The sequence below is a fragment of the Falco cherrug genome, chromosome 4 (assembly GCF_023634085.1).
Source record: "Falco cherrug isolate bFalChe1 chromosome 4, bFalChe1.pri, whole genome shotgun sequence".
NCBI lineage: Eukaryota > Metazoa > Chordata > Aves > Falconiformes > Falconidae > Falco > Falco cherrug.
Window position 1 is genome coordinate 99,547,706 of NC_073700.1, and position 14,591 is coordinate 99,562,296.

Genomic DNA, 14,591 nt, shown 5'->3' on the forward strand with positions numbered 1-14,591 from the left:
AGAGACGTCTATAAACTTCTTTTCATCAGATTCTTGTGAGGTGGGGAGTGGAAATTAGATTATACAGATGGGAAGCTATGACACAAAGATGCTGTATTCCACAAACATTTAGGCATGTGTTTAACTGACAAGTGCAAATCCAGTTCTCTTCGTAATCTGAGGTTTTCTGGGAAGCCAGCCAGGCTTTTCACAGGAGCACGCTTTGCCATCGCCACAGCTGCTTGGTAGATCAAGTACTGCATGGCCACCATGGGTGGGCAAAGTCAAAGAGTGAATCCTGATATCCCAGGTCCTTGTGCTGTGTTTTAACTGTAAGAACTCTTTTCTGCTTAGCTGAGGCCATTCTATCCCTTCTCCCTGTTAGGTCATCTAGGGAGGCATTGCAGAATCAGCAAGAGCCCTGATGCCAGGAGGAGCGGTGGCCCCTCAGCAACCAGCCCAGCCTGCTCGCTCCTGCAAGGCCACTGCTGCTCCATGGGCTTGCGGGCCCTGATGCATTTGTGCTGCTTGCCGCCATGTGCATGCTACAGGCCGAATTTAACCAGGTGCTAAACTTGAACCAGAAGGCTTTCTGGAAATACTGGTTGGACTTAACGCCGCGCTCAGGGCTTCTCAGCCGCAGCGAACCGCAGCTCCTGCCCGGCCATCAGGTTTGCTGGTCGGCCCCCGAGAAGAACAGGCTGCTCCCGGCCGGGAGGGCGGAGATGCGCCCGAGAGAGGCGCGGAGCGGCTCCAGCACCCGCCCCGCCCTAGCCCCGCGGCTCGGCCTCCCCGCGCCGCCGAGGCCAAGGCAGCTGGGCGGGCACCGGCGACGGGAGCGGGGCTGGGCACGAGCCGGCCGAGGGAGGCTCCACGCCCGCCGCGGCCCCCAGGGGGCGCTGCCGCGGGCTCCGCGGCTCCGGCACCGCCGGGGCCGGGGCGGCACCGCGCGGGGGGAGCGCCGGGCGCATCAGGGCGGGCGCGCCCGCCTCCTCCCCTCGTCCCCTCCCCTCGGCGGCGGCGGTGGCGCCGGGCTCCCTCGCTCCTCTTCACATGGGGCTCGCCCTGCTGGAGGGACGGCGCTCCTGCCAGCTGCCGAGAGGGAGCCGGCGCGGGGGGCTCGCCGCCGGCGGGCAGGTAGGGGCGGGCGGCGAACCTGAGGGGAAGTTGGGGAGCGGGTGGCGGCGGGACGGGCGCGCGGGGCTCTGCCGCCCCGGCCGCGCGCGTCGGTTACGGCGCGAGGCTTCACCCGGGCGCGGCGGCCGTTGGCGCGGGGCGCACGTGGAGCGGGCACGGCCGGCCCGCCCGGCTCTTCCCGCCGCGGTCTCGGCGTGGCGGCGGGCACACCGGCAGCCGGGGAGCCCCGCGCCGCCGCCCGCTTGCGGACGCGTCGCGGGTGCCCGCTCGTCCCGCCAGCGGCTGCGGCCGGCAGCTCCCCGGCTGCCGCGGGAGCGGCGCAACTTCAGGGGGAACCCGGGCGGGGACGCGGGGCTCCCCCGCTTACCCAGAGGTGATGTAGTTTACTTGCAGAGCCGCGCATCTCCCGCCGCCCGCGCCGTCTTGTCTTTTAACTGGCGTACGAGGGTCGCAGCTGGAGAACGGCTCCGTTATTTGTGAAGTTATTTTATGTCAGTTTAGGGTTTGCGGTTCGTTTGCTACCAAAGGCAGAGTGCCGACGGGATTAATTTCTGTGGTCGGTAGATTAAACGGGGCAAATTCCTTATGCCATTAAAGCGAGCGTTACGGGCTTGCCGACTTCATATAATCTGGCGTTCTCGTAGCTCAGAATAAACCTTTTCACTACAAAGGAGAAAACCGGATCCAGTCCTTGCAGCTTCTGATTGATTAGAGCTCCCTCGTGGAAATCAGCAGGGAGTTTTGCCTGATTAAGACCTGTAAAATTGTCCTGAGGTTTGTTACACAACTAACTGGCTGTAGATGTGCAGTATGGGCTCCGTTAGGTAACTTTGCATCTAGGTCTTGTTTTCACTGGTCCAGTCGAAGTACTTTCGAGTCAAACTAGTTTTGGTGCACCGCTTCAAGGAGTCTTGACATGTCTTAAGGGAGCAGGACAACTGTTTTATCTGCCTTAAAAGAAGAGCAAACTTGTTGGTTAAACAGAGAAATGAGTGACATCCTTTGAAGATACTGATTGAAATCTAGAAATGCATAGGTATTTTGCTGGCAGTGCCAGGTAAAATCAGCTGTTTTCATTCCTGGATGTGTTTTATTCCCTACTGCTTGTGTCGCAGTTGAGCTTTAGAAGTCCCAACCAGGAACCAGGGACCCAGCTGTAACAGAAGATGTACAGGCATGCATGTAATTGTCGTCTCTCCATTAAAGAGCATCCTTTCTGGTATGATTATGCAGAAATATTACAGAAAACAGAGCGTTGCACCCAGAAAAGCTTGCAGGTTGCCATTTCCACGCATGAGCTGACTATTCAGTCATTGTAGTTTTTGTTTTTTCTGTGTTCCTAAAATACCTGTTAGTAAGCAGGGTTACGGATTCTAGTCAGTTGTTCATGGAACTTTTCTTGTTGCTGCAACTGCAAAAGTTGCTGTCAATTATTTTTTTTTTAAGGTGCGAAAGTAAGTAAAATAAAATAGAAACTTCCTTGCACTTCAAATAGCAGCAATATAGGACCAGGCTTGGGAAGAGTGGAACAAAAAAAACCCCCAAAACCCAACACTTTTTTGTTGTACCTACTTTCAGATGAGAACTCCTTTGGGGTGGCATTTCTCAAGTTTGTTCTTGGGTCCTTGGAATTTCAGGTGGCAAAAGTCTCATCAGTCTAGCTCTTTGAGTAAGAAAAAGGCACTGTATTGTGGTCTGTAGAGTTCAAATGCACATTACTGGAAAGTTTCAAATAGCCTTAAAATAATCTTTAGTGGGGCAGGTGTGTTTGCTGTATTTGGAGCAATTTGATTTGGTTATGAAAGAGCAGGTATTGTTTCTGAATTAGGGCATACCAGCATAACTGTTAGCTAACTGTTAGTACTTCAGTACTGGTGTTCCCAAAGACCATGATCCAGTATGAATACATGCATGTAAATTCAGTGTCTGTAGAGACATGTGTTGGTACTGTTAACCTCATGGCCACATTGGTGGCTTGGGTACCAGATATCCTTAAGGACAGGTATATGGGAAAAACTCAAGCATGTGCTGAACAGCTTTCCTGGGCTAGAGTTTTTTGTGACTAAATTGTGATTTTGTCACAAATTGCTTTCCTGAATACTTTTAACTTTAGTGACAAACGGTTGGTAACATTCAAAAAGATTTTTTTAATATGCATATAAAGAGCTTTATTGGTTTGTGTAGCTCAGTAGCCATTATGTATCTGGGCTATCATGCCTAACTGTCCATCCCCTAATCTTTTGGGAGAGATTTTTCTAAAATAGGATGCTTAAATGAGCCCCAGTTTAAAATACTGAAGTGAGGTGGAGTACGATGAAGTAATTGTACTCTTAAGATTGGATGTTTGTACCTTGGACAGAAAAACTATCTTCTTAGCAGCATGTCAAAGCTTGGAGCTCTCCATAAGCAGAAAAGCTAATGGAGTACACATTGTGGTATTACATGTTCGGTGCTGTTTACAGGAGGCATTTATATGGCAGTTAGCAATGAAATATCGTAATTGCTGATTTGTCTTTATAGGGGTAGGATTGTCTCTCCACATCCCTCATATTTTCCTAAGTGTCTTGCTGAGTCACTTGAGAAGTCTGAAAGAGCAAGAAGTTGAAGCCAGATGGGAGAAGGTCTAGACTGGCAATCCTACCTGGATTGTCTGCCTTGTCTGCTATAGATCGTTTGAATTATGCTATAAAATAAAGATATTTCTAGGTATTGCATCCGGTGGTTGGCTTACAATGTTCAAAGTTTATGAAGTGATTTTCTGTTAGATGGCTTTCTATGTCTTTGCATGCATATTTTGTAGATGTTGGTATTTGATTATGCTGTCATAGCTTCCCTTTTCCTAGATTTGTTATTTTAATGTTTTAAAATTATCTAGTAGACTCCATGCAGAAACAACACACTCTTAATGGAGTGTTGGAGTGGAGAATTTGAATGTGAGATAGCCCGTGGTCAGCATTATGGTTCCCGATGCAACCATTAGTCAGCAACGCTTCACATAAATATCCAAACTAAAATTTAATATCATCCGCTGTACATACTTCATCGGAAAGGTGACTTTAAGCAAGCAGGAAGTTCTAACTCGAGGATGAAGAATACATGTCTACAAAGATCTGTGCTGAGGTTGCTGTGAAAATGATAACTTTGAGGTTTAAGTGTTCATGACTCAAAGTTTAAGTCCATTTTTGCTCTTACAAACTGTAACATACAATTTTAAAGAGTAGCTAAACAGTTTTAGCTTTTTCCAAGATGCCTGACAGCAAAACCTCTGTGTAAGAGGGTGTGCTTCCCTGAGGAGCTGTGCTGTTGCTGGCAGTTGCAACTGGAGTGTCCTTTGCTGGTTCAGTTGCATGCACCACTGATGCTAGCTGATGGCAGTGAGAGGCATTTGTTCTGTGTAAACTCAGGTTTGAGCAGCTGAAGACCCTCATGGTGTTTACCACTAATGAGCCAATTGTAGTTTCTGTGTTTACTGCAAATTAACAAAAAGAAGTGTGTTAGATTGCTTCTGCTTGACCTTTTATGCTGCAGACGCTACACAGCTGTGAAGTTGCCTTTAGCTCTGGCTTAGGAACATACTTTTCAAGGTGGGGTGCATGTCCTTAAACAGCCTTGATTCTCAAAGAAAGGTTAAGTTTGAAAGTGGCATTTGTGCCCTAGAAAAAGCTGTGCCGAGAAAAGGGGAGCTACGTGCGTGCTTAAAAACTAACACATGGCCAAATGTTTTGGTGAATAAGCTTGAGTGCTTTGCTGAATCACAGCTGTGAGCGTGCAGAAATACTATACCTACGAAGTCTGCTGCAACTGAGTACAGTCTTTGTTACGTATTTCAGTGCAGGTGTTTGGAGACCATCCGAACAGCAAAAATGAATTAGGAGTGGGATTATACATGCTATCAGACAAGAAGGGAAGCGTAACATTGCCAGTGGCTTAGTTCAGGCTTCGCTGGGAAATCTCACCAGGATTTCTCCCTTTCTCTCTGATACTCTAATACCAGGTGAAAACTGTTGCAGTAACTGTTCTACTTACCGTTGATTACATTAAGAAAGTGGGGCGTCCAAATACATATAAAGGGGGCATCCAAGTAAACTGCCTTGGGAGTTCCACCAGTGGCTTGCAGAAACTGTGGGATTTGCCCGATAGTAACGTTTTTGTGGCAATCTGTGAGGCCGATTTGACAAGCTAGAGTAGCTGGTAAATTTGACAGCTCGCGGGGACCCGCGGTCCCGGTCCCGCCCGCCCGCATGTCGCTCTCTTCATTTGAGGGCAGCGGAGACGGGGCCGGCCGCACGCCGCTGGGGGGAACGGGGCTGGCCCCCAGGCCCCCTTCGGGCGCGGGGCCGCCAGGGGGCGCCCGAGGACCGGCGGAGCGCGGCGGCGGTGTGCGGGGCGCGGGCGCGCCCGAGTCCCGCCGCCTCCCCGGGGGATCCGGGCCGGTTTCGGAGTGGGGCCGTTAATCCCAACTTAGCCGATCCACTCCTCGGGTAAACTACATCGCCCGCCTGCGCGCCCTCGTGTACGCAGTGAGGGGCCGCGTTCCGCTGGCCTTGGCTTACGGACAGCAGCGAGGTAACCTCGAGGGAAGCCAGGCCGCCGAGGTGCGCGGCACGGCGGTGAGGCGGGGCGGTACGCTGCCCGGCGGGGTTCAGATGAGTTTTGCACCGCATCCCTGTGCAAGGCAAAGCGACCTGGTGTCACGGGTGCCAGCGCACCCTGGCTGGCTCCCACAGGGAGCGGGCCCTCTGTGTTGGCGGGCGAGCTGCTGGAAGAGGGGCACGGGGCGAGGAAAACACTGCTTTGGCAGAAGTCCTTCAACAGCAGAGCCCTTTCACGATGGGCCTGGTTAGCTACAGGAGGTTGTCTGGCCGGGAGGAGTTTTCTCTCCTAGCTTAGCTCTTTGCGCCCCCAACACCAACATCACTTTACCGCTAACCTTTCCTACTTTTCCAGCGCAGGCCCTCTGAAGCTGGCAATGAAATGGCTGCCAGCTTCTTTGGTAGCCTGAGCACCTCCTGGTGTGGGTGCCACAAGGACCCTAGGCCAGGCTAGCCTTTCCTGGCTAGAGCAGTGGTTCCCAGCTGTAGCTACCTATGTGACTTCGATTCCTCATTTATTTTCAGTAGATTGACACGGGGTGGGGGGGGTACCTACAGCATTTGATTCGGTAATGAGGCTCATTCGTGGATCGGCGCAGTCTGTAAGTGACTGTTAAGGAGAGTTGGGGTGGTACAGAATAAGACTCCCTTTATTTGAACAGCAGACAAATGGAAAGATGAGTCCTAAGTAAGAAGAGTTTTCTTGGTGGAAAGGATTGTGAGCTGTGGAACTGTTTTGGCACGACACCTCTGTGCAGTTAATCCACGCTTTCCTAATCTACTGCCTGCTGTAATTTTCTCCAGTGAATTATTTAAATTATTTAGTTGAATCGATCACTGAATGTTACATGGATTGCCAGTCATCAGGCAGCAAGACAGATATTCACTGTACATCTGGAGAGGGCAAGACACCCTTCTCACAGGTGGCAAAAGCCAATCATTTGGCTACGGGGTACAGCTTGGACAGGGGTGATATTTGGAATTAATTTCTACCGTGTTTTTTTTTAATTATCTGTTTACTTAAGGGAGTTTCTCCTCTTGCATTATCTTGTCTAGAGCCTTCAGGCAAGATTGTTGTCTTTAGTAATTCTTGTCACTGTGGCTCTGCACAACATGAAGGACTAGGATTGTTAATGTTAGTTTCTGCCTAGAAGGATTCTGTCGGTAAGCAACTGGATATTCTGATACATGCAGAATTGTCTTGTTGAATTAAAAAATACCTTGTATATAATCTGCAGTAAGGATATATCCGTACAGTTATGTGAGGACTGTAAGTGACTGGCACTTTGTCAATGCCAGTAAAATTCTTGGAAATGTGAGCAAAGGAATAATCCACAGCTAAAAGTATGCTAAGTAATGTAGACAGCTGTTTCTTATTTGGTTTTATGCTAATTGCTGTTACTGTTGGATTTGCTAATGGATTTGAGCATCATTTGTATACTCTTGGTGCAAACATTGCTTTGGTACATCATGTGTTGGTAACGGATAAAACAGATGCTTTTACTTGGCTGTTAATTTATGCTGAAAGTTTTATGGGATCATGAAGGTTCACTGAGAAAGATTGAAAATGATTCTGAGATCTTGCCAGACATTTGGCCAGATAGGAGCATCTTTGCATAGTGATCAAAGGAATGAGGAAGAAAAAAAAATTATGAAATTATTTGTATGGAGTTAGCATATAGATGAAGGAGAGGAGAGGAATAAGGGAAGGAGAAAGAGAAAATTGCACTAGTCTGTCTGTCAGAGTAGGTTCCAATTCTCTGTGAGAGATTGTGGGCAGCTTGTAAACTGCCTGGGTATGTTTTCTGAACTTGCAGAAAGGCTTTCAGTCTTAAGCTTGTATTAATGGTCTGGGCTGAGGCTCAGCTTCACTTGTGTGGAAGAAATGGAAGAAGGTTTGCTATGCTACAACTTGGCTTTCTGTTATTTTGTGGATGTATAAAATAAAATGTCGGCCCTCGTGCTGGGGCTTACAGTACATGCTGGAGTTGGCCACAGACCAAGCAGAAGCTTTAAAGGCACATGTAATTTCCTCTGAACTTAGGAAGTGTCCTTTTGTCTCTTCACCTAGATTAACTGCTGCTTGACTAACTTTAATTTTAATTTTGCTTCTCTTTGTGACATAAGCAGCCATGCTAACTGATAGAGATTAAAAATAAATATTTGTCAGTTTTGATTTGATATCTTAAAAGCTCAAGTGCAACTTATAGGAAAAATGACAGTCCTTCCTTCTCATATCCATTGAAGTCTTACCTTCCAGAAGAAAGAATTGAGCCATAGGGCTATAGAGTAGTCAGAACTGGGGAGGCTGGTGAACTGTATTTGAAAGTCATTTCTGCACAAGCTGAGATACTTTGTATCTCTCTCTATTGAAGGGCTAGGAGGTGAAGCAAAATAAATGCTTGTTATATGCATGTTGTAACTGGTTTGAAATGTCATCAAGATGCAGCTTATAATTAGAAACACGAGACTAAACCCTCATCTTTCTGAACATGGATTTGTAATGAATGGCTGATTTAGAACAAAGTATACACAACAAGTATACGCATGAAAAATGTTTAAACAAATGTGTTTATGAGATTATCCCTTGGTACTGAATCAAATATTGTGTCACTTCTCTAACTATTGTGTCAAGAATGATATGAAAGTGACTAATTACACAATATACAGTTATACAATAACATCTTTTTTGGGGTGGAATTTTATTAGTCTTGTTTATAGGTGGACTATGTGCAACTACGGACCCAAGAAAGAGATAGCACATGATAGAACTGAATAAGCTGATCTAATGCTTCCCCATCAACTCGATACAGTTTTAAAAATAAGAATAACTGCAACATTGAATAAAATTGTTTGCAAGGATAATTTTGTTGGAGAAGCAGTCTTTAGGTGACTAATACTTAAATGTCTTCCATGGACTGGTAAGGGAGACGGTATTCCAGTTTTTGCACACAAAGATAAAATGCCTAGTTTGTAGGGACTTATTATAAACAAAGACTTTCTTATTTCATCAGTGCATTCATAACAGTAGAATTCTAAGAACTATTCAGTGTACTTGGTCAGCAGCATAGATCCTGTTAGACAGAGATCCTGTTAATTGCCCCTGCGGGGAGAAGCTAATGCAGTTATCTTTAGTGCTCTTTCTTGGCCACTTTGTTCACACTGTACTGTGCACGAAGCGACTATGGAAGCAAGAGAGATGTAACCTTAAACCATTTATTGACTGAGGTGTGTAGCAGATGGGATTAGTGCGCAACTGGGCAAAGCATTGACATACCACCTCCAGTTAAGACTCCAGTTAAGACAGAAGCACAGAATGGTTGAGGTTGGAAGGGACCTCTGGAGGTCATTGGGTCCAACGCCCTTCCTCAAGCAAGGCCACCTGGAGCCAGTTGCCCGGGACTGTGTCTAGACGGTTTCTGAATTTCTCCAAGGAGAAAGACTCTACAGCTTCCTTGGGCAACCTGTGCCATGCTTGGTCACCCTCACAGTGAAAAATGTTTCCTGATTTTCAGAGAGAACCTCCTGTGTTTCAGTTTGTGCCCATTGCCTCTGGTCCTGTCACTGGGCACCACTGGGAAAAGCCTGGCTCTGTCCTCTTTGCATCCTCCCTTCAAGTATTTGTATACATTGTTAAGATCTCCCTTCTCAATCTTCTGTTCTCCAGGCTGAACAGTCCCAGCTCTCTCACAGCCTTTCCTCTTATGTGAGATGCTCTAGTCCATGCAGTCCATTCATCATCCTTGTGGCCCTTTGCTGGATTCTCTCCAGTATGTCCATGCTGCTCTTTTACTGAGGAGCCCAGAACTGGACACAGTATTCTAGTGGCCTCACCCATTCTGGCATGGTTGCTGGCCTGGCAGCCGTCAGTATTGGGGAAGGTTGACTTCTACTGCTTCTTGGATGGACTGATGCCCAGTGTTGTGGAGATGCTATATTCTGATTCCCTAGGGTTTTTTTCTACTATAGGTTTTCATAGCTTTTCATGGGGTTTTGTTTGGTTTGTTGTTTTGGGGTTTGTTTTTTTTTTTGAGTGCTTGAACTGTTAACAACCTATGTTTCAAGGATCTTAGGTCTAACTGCAAATTTACTGTTCTTATGTATCATGGCTCAAGTCTAAGTATCGCCACGCAGATTCCTTGCAAGCTGGCAGTTTCCTCAGAAGTTTGATTCAAGGTTATGCAGTTCTGAGTGTGTCATAACTAGGCCTTGGATCACAGACAGCTGAACCCCTAGGAGAAGGATTCACAGAAAGCTGAGGTGTGAAATCAGTATGAGCTATGCTATGCTGATTCCCTTAGGAGGACATACAGCAAATAGTAGCTGCAAGGTTGTTTGAACTACTTTCAAAATAACTGAATGCCTGCAGGAGAAGCCTTGTAACAAGCTTTCTCTGTGCTGGACTATTATCCATCAGTGTGTATTTCTGACACTAATATGGTTTATAATTGGCTCTTTGCCTGGCCTTACACAGTGACAAGTGGTGCTGGTATGGATTGCCTGTGGTAAGGAACGCTTTTTTTTTTTTTTTTTTTTTTTTTTTTTGTGTCTAGGAGGTTTCGATTGAATGATAGGAAAAAATCTTCACTGAAAGGGTTCTCAAGCGTTGGAATAGGCTGCTGCAGAAAAGGTTGAGTCGCCATTCCTGGAGGTATTCAAAAGACCTGTAGATATGGTGCTGAGGGACATGGTTTACTGGTGGACTTGGAAGTGTTACATTTATGGTTAGACTTAATGGTCTTAAAGGTCTTTTCCAACCTATATGATTCTATGATCCAAAAAAAATGGCACGAAATCCATCTAAAGAAACAGGTGAAGATGAAGCTCAGGGTGTTGACAGGAGTTGTAAAGGAGCAATTGACTGAGGGTGAGAATGAATATACTGGCCTGCTATGTTACATTCTATGTGACAGTTACGAAAAGGTGGTGCAGTAGGTAAAATTGGAGAGAAGGAAAAATAAGAACAGGTTTTATGAAGAGAGGAGAAGACACTTTTCGTATTTCCCTGAGAGGTAGAAGGATCAAAAATCCTCTTTGGCTTTTTTTTCATTAAAAACCACTCATTTGGTAAATTTCTGACTCTTGTTGAAATGCAAAGCAAAACTTTACATTGCATTCACTGGTGCTGGAATTACTCCTGTCTCGAATGTCAGGAAAAAGCCTAAATTTTTTGTTGTATTTTTAAGTTTACAAACTTGGAGCATTTCTATATGCAATGGAAAATCAGGTCAAACACTGGGAAAAACTTTCTTACTGGAACAGTAGTGTAACTGAAAAATATTTCTGAAGGAAGTGAGATTTCAGTCATCTGGAAGTTTTAAGAACAGAGAGTATCTACCATGAGATCTTGAGATAAAGTTAATTCGGTTTTGGGGGCAGTTTATGTTTCAACCACACCCTTTGTGATTTTATAAAATTTTCCAGAAAGCAGACTTTCAAATATGTTTGATCCCTTCTACACAGGAGGCAAAGAGTTCTTAAATTGTTGATCTCTGTGCAGCACATCAAGGAAGCCAATGTGTTTCTAACATAAAATCACAAGAGTTAACAAATCTGTGATGGTACTTACTTGTGAACTGGCTATTTATTAATGCTCTTAAATTTTTTTGCTGCTGCAATTTAGATATTTATTTTGACAACCAAAAGTGGCCCCTATGACTTACAATTATGTACAGGTATCAGTCAGACATCTCTGAAAAGTGCCACCCCTTTATTGCCACTAGAGACTTGAGTCTCAAGTGTGACTTGAGTGACTTCCCACTACTTCTTATGAATAGGGACAGAGGATGTGGTATCTTCTTCTAAGAGATGATACTTAAAGCTTCAGACATAGTGGCATAAGCATTCATCAGGTGTTATCAAAGTGACTGGCACACCAGTCGTCTTCTAACTATTTCTGCAGTAAAATATAAGTAATTGGATTGTTAAGGATTATTTTACTCTCTGGAGTGGTGGTGTTTGTGTGTAGGTTTATTTTTTGGCGTGTGGTGTATTTCATGGTTTGTTTTATTTTGGTTGTGGGGATTTTTTGTTGGTTTTTTTTTTTTTTGTGTGTGAAGTGTTCAGTTTGAGAGCAATTGCAACAGTCTTTATAGGACAATTTCTGTGAGTATTGTTTTTGGAAACAGTTAACTGAATGGATGACAAGACTGAAATCCTCATTTTTATTATGGCCTTTCTTCCGTCCATCTGTGATCTTTACTTCATGCTGTAGCAAAACAACAACTTGCAATGGTTCTTGCATTCAGCTGAAATTTCTTAGAGCAGTGTTCTTTCTAGTTCTTTCTAGCTGTTCACTTAATTATGGGTTCTAAGATGGATTTGCTTTGTTTAAAAAAAAAAAAAGCCAAGAATATCAGAGACCAGTTTTTTTGAAGTTCAGTAAAACCTTTTTTGAGGAAGCATCCTTGAAACTTTTTGAGTTAACTGCTCAAAGAGGTGTATTTGAAGTTTAGCAGTGATATTCAGCGGGCTGACTGGGGGAGTTTGTAAAGTTAGCTGTTCTAGTCTGTGATGGAAATGGCTTTGGTTTGAACCAAAGTTTAACCAGTTTAAACAAAGTTTAACTGGTGTTCACAGAAAGTAGTTTCATGGTGAGGATGCTTGTTTCCTGCCTTAAATGAATCTTTAATTTTTACACCTTCCTACTTGTGATGTTAATGAATTGGTTTCCTTTCCTGTCCTATTAAGCTGTATTTGGCCTTCTTTTACTGAAATAAATCTGGTCCTGACAGTTTTCTTATGTAATTACTACCTACATAGTATTAAGAAAGTGTAAAGCTGGTCCGTACTAAGTATAAGATGAAGCATGACTTTTATAAGTGATGATGATGCAGCCAAATGTGTTCTGTAGGCATTTATGATCGTAATTGGCAAAAAGCAAATTTTTACATGACTCAAATTTTATTACCTTCTCGGATATAATGCATTTCGCTGTGGGCAAATAATTACTGTATAATCACTCTCTTTAGTGAGTACCCAGAGTTAATTTACTTATTTGCACTTATGTCTTGGTGGAGTTTTATTGTGGAAGTAGTTATATTTAATGACCCATTTAGCAGGTGAATAATTCTTTCATGCTGTTGTATCCATTTCCCTGTGACCATCTATGACTTGTCACATACTAATTTTTTCAAAAGGTGCAGTTTTATATCTGTGACCAGAGGCTAAATTGGCGTTGAACAAAATAGCAGAGAGAGAGGAATGTTGGGGATTTGATCAATTTGAAATGGTCCATTTCTCCTTCAACTTAAGAGAATCGGGGAAGATGGATTCAGCAAGTGACTTGCAATGTAGCTGATCTCCTTAAATTCACTGACAAAATAGGAGCTGCATTCAAGCAATGTTTACAAATTACTGCCTTGTAGGTTGCCAGCAGAATGCATGAGATCTGCAAAAGTGGCAGTACCCAGTGATTTCTGAAAGATAAGGGAAAACAAAGGGGAGAGTAGCCCTAACATTTTTCATGCAGCTGTTGCCAAGAAGCTTCAGTCGAACATAATCTGTTATTGATTGTGGTTTTCTTGGTTTAGGAATGACAGAAGTTAGACCACAATTCAGTTTCTCTAAACTGATTCTGATGTGACCTATGCTCTGGCAGCAAAGAAATTTTGTACTATGGATTTTGTGCTGTGTTGGAACTGAAATTGCAGTTGGAAAATAAGGTAGAAGATCAAGTCACTAGTGTTGAAGTGGGGGAAAAATTAGTGTGCAGCTTAAAGTTTATGTATAAATGAAGGATTGGTGTTAAATGTTCTTAATAGCCATCCATTGGAAGGAAAACACAGTTGACCTCTGTGGAAAAGGATGCATTAGACGTCAGTACAAAATATCTAATAAAACTGGATTAATAGCACTAATGTTTGGAAGGAGAGAGGAAAGCCTTTGAATCGTTTTGATTAGAGGTGGAGGAACTTGAATCTTTTTCCTGTCCGGGGCCAATATTCTTTGGACAAAAGATGAGGCTGGTTACAGCTCTTTGATGTACGTTGTCATTCAATTTTTAGTTGAAAGCACTTAGCAAAGTCAGTGGAAATCACTAATAAATTGTTATGACAGAGGGACTAAAACTCTGGGGTTTTGGGGTTGTTTTTCCTAATATTTTCAGTAGCTCTCCCCCCATCCAGTTCAACTTGATGTGAAACTCCAGACAGTATTACTATTGCACAGGGTATTACTAGCTGTCAGGGAAAGTGGTGGCTCTCAGCTTTTTCTGCTTTTGTTCCTGTAGGGAGGGACTGAAGTATTCTGGGGAAAGCAGGGTTCAGGTGTGAGGAATGTCTGGGCAGCAATGCAGGGTAACAGATCTGCCTTTGCTCCCTGTCATGGTGTCTCTTCTGTAAGGTGTGTATTTGGGAAGCAAGAGGCAATATGAAAGCTTGAAGCAGGAAGAAAAGGAAGGGAAGATAAAAAAGAAAAACTGCCTTTGAAGTCACAGTCCAACAGCTTATGAATTCTTACAGATGTTGAATAGTTTTGCTCCTCTTTGCCTTGGTGAGTGAGTCACCAACGTTGCTGCTGTGCTTTTTCAAATTTGGTGTAAAGAGGGGAAGCAATGCTGCTTCCACTCTGCTGTCTGGGAACTGAGGGCCAGCAGGGTTATGTGATCTGTCTGCACTCACACTAGGGATCTGTGGCAGTGAGGCACCAGAAGAGGGGTGTTTGGACTTCTGGTCCAGCACACAATTATATGCAATTCCTCTAAAAAAGCATTTGTGCATATTCTGTGTATATTGGAAGAAAAGAGCAGAAAACTTGATCCCAAGATTCTCATTAGTTTCTATTAAAAAATTAAGTGACAGGCAGAAATTGCTTGTGATACTTCAATAGTGCAGGTATGCTTTTGGCCTATGTAGAAGCACTTGTGGAAAAATTACTATTTAT

General features: G+C 44.4%; 1 protein-coding gene across 4 annotated transcripts in view; it reads left to right on the top strand.

Moving 5' to 3' along the window:
* The window catches only part of CPNE4 (copine 4), a 320,303-nt gene that overhangs the window by 69,844 nt on the left and 235,868 nt on the right, over positions 1 to 14,591 (top strand). The window contains exon 1 of one of the 4 annotated variants that reach the window (XM_055708201.1): positions 977 to 1,116. The exons of the other annotated variants lie outside the window; for them this stretch is intronic. The gene's annotated coding sequence lies outside the window, so the exon portion shown is untranslated. Of the gene's footprint in view, positions 1 to 976; positions 1,117 to 14,591 lie in introns of those variants that run through there. 4 annotated transcript variants of the gene reach the window in all.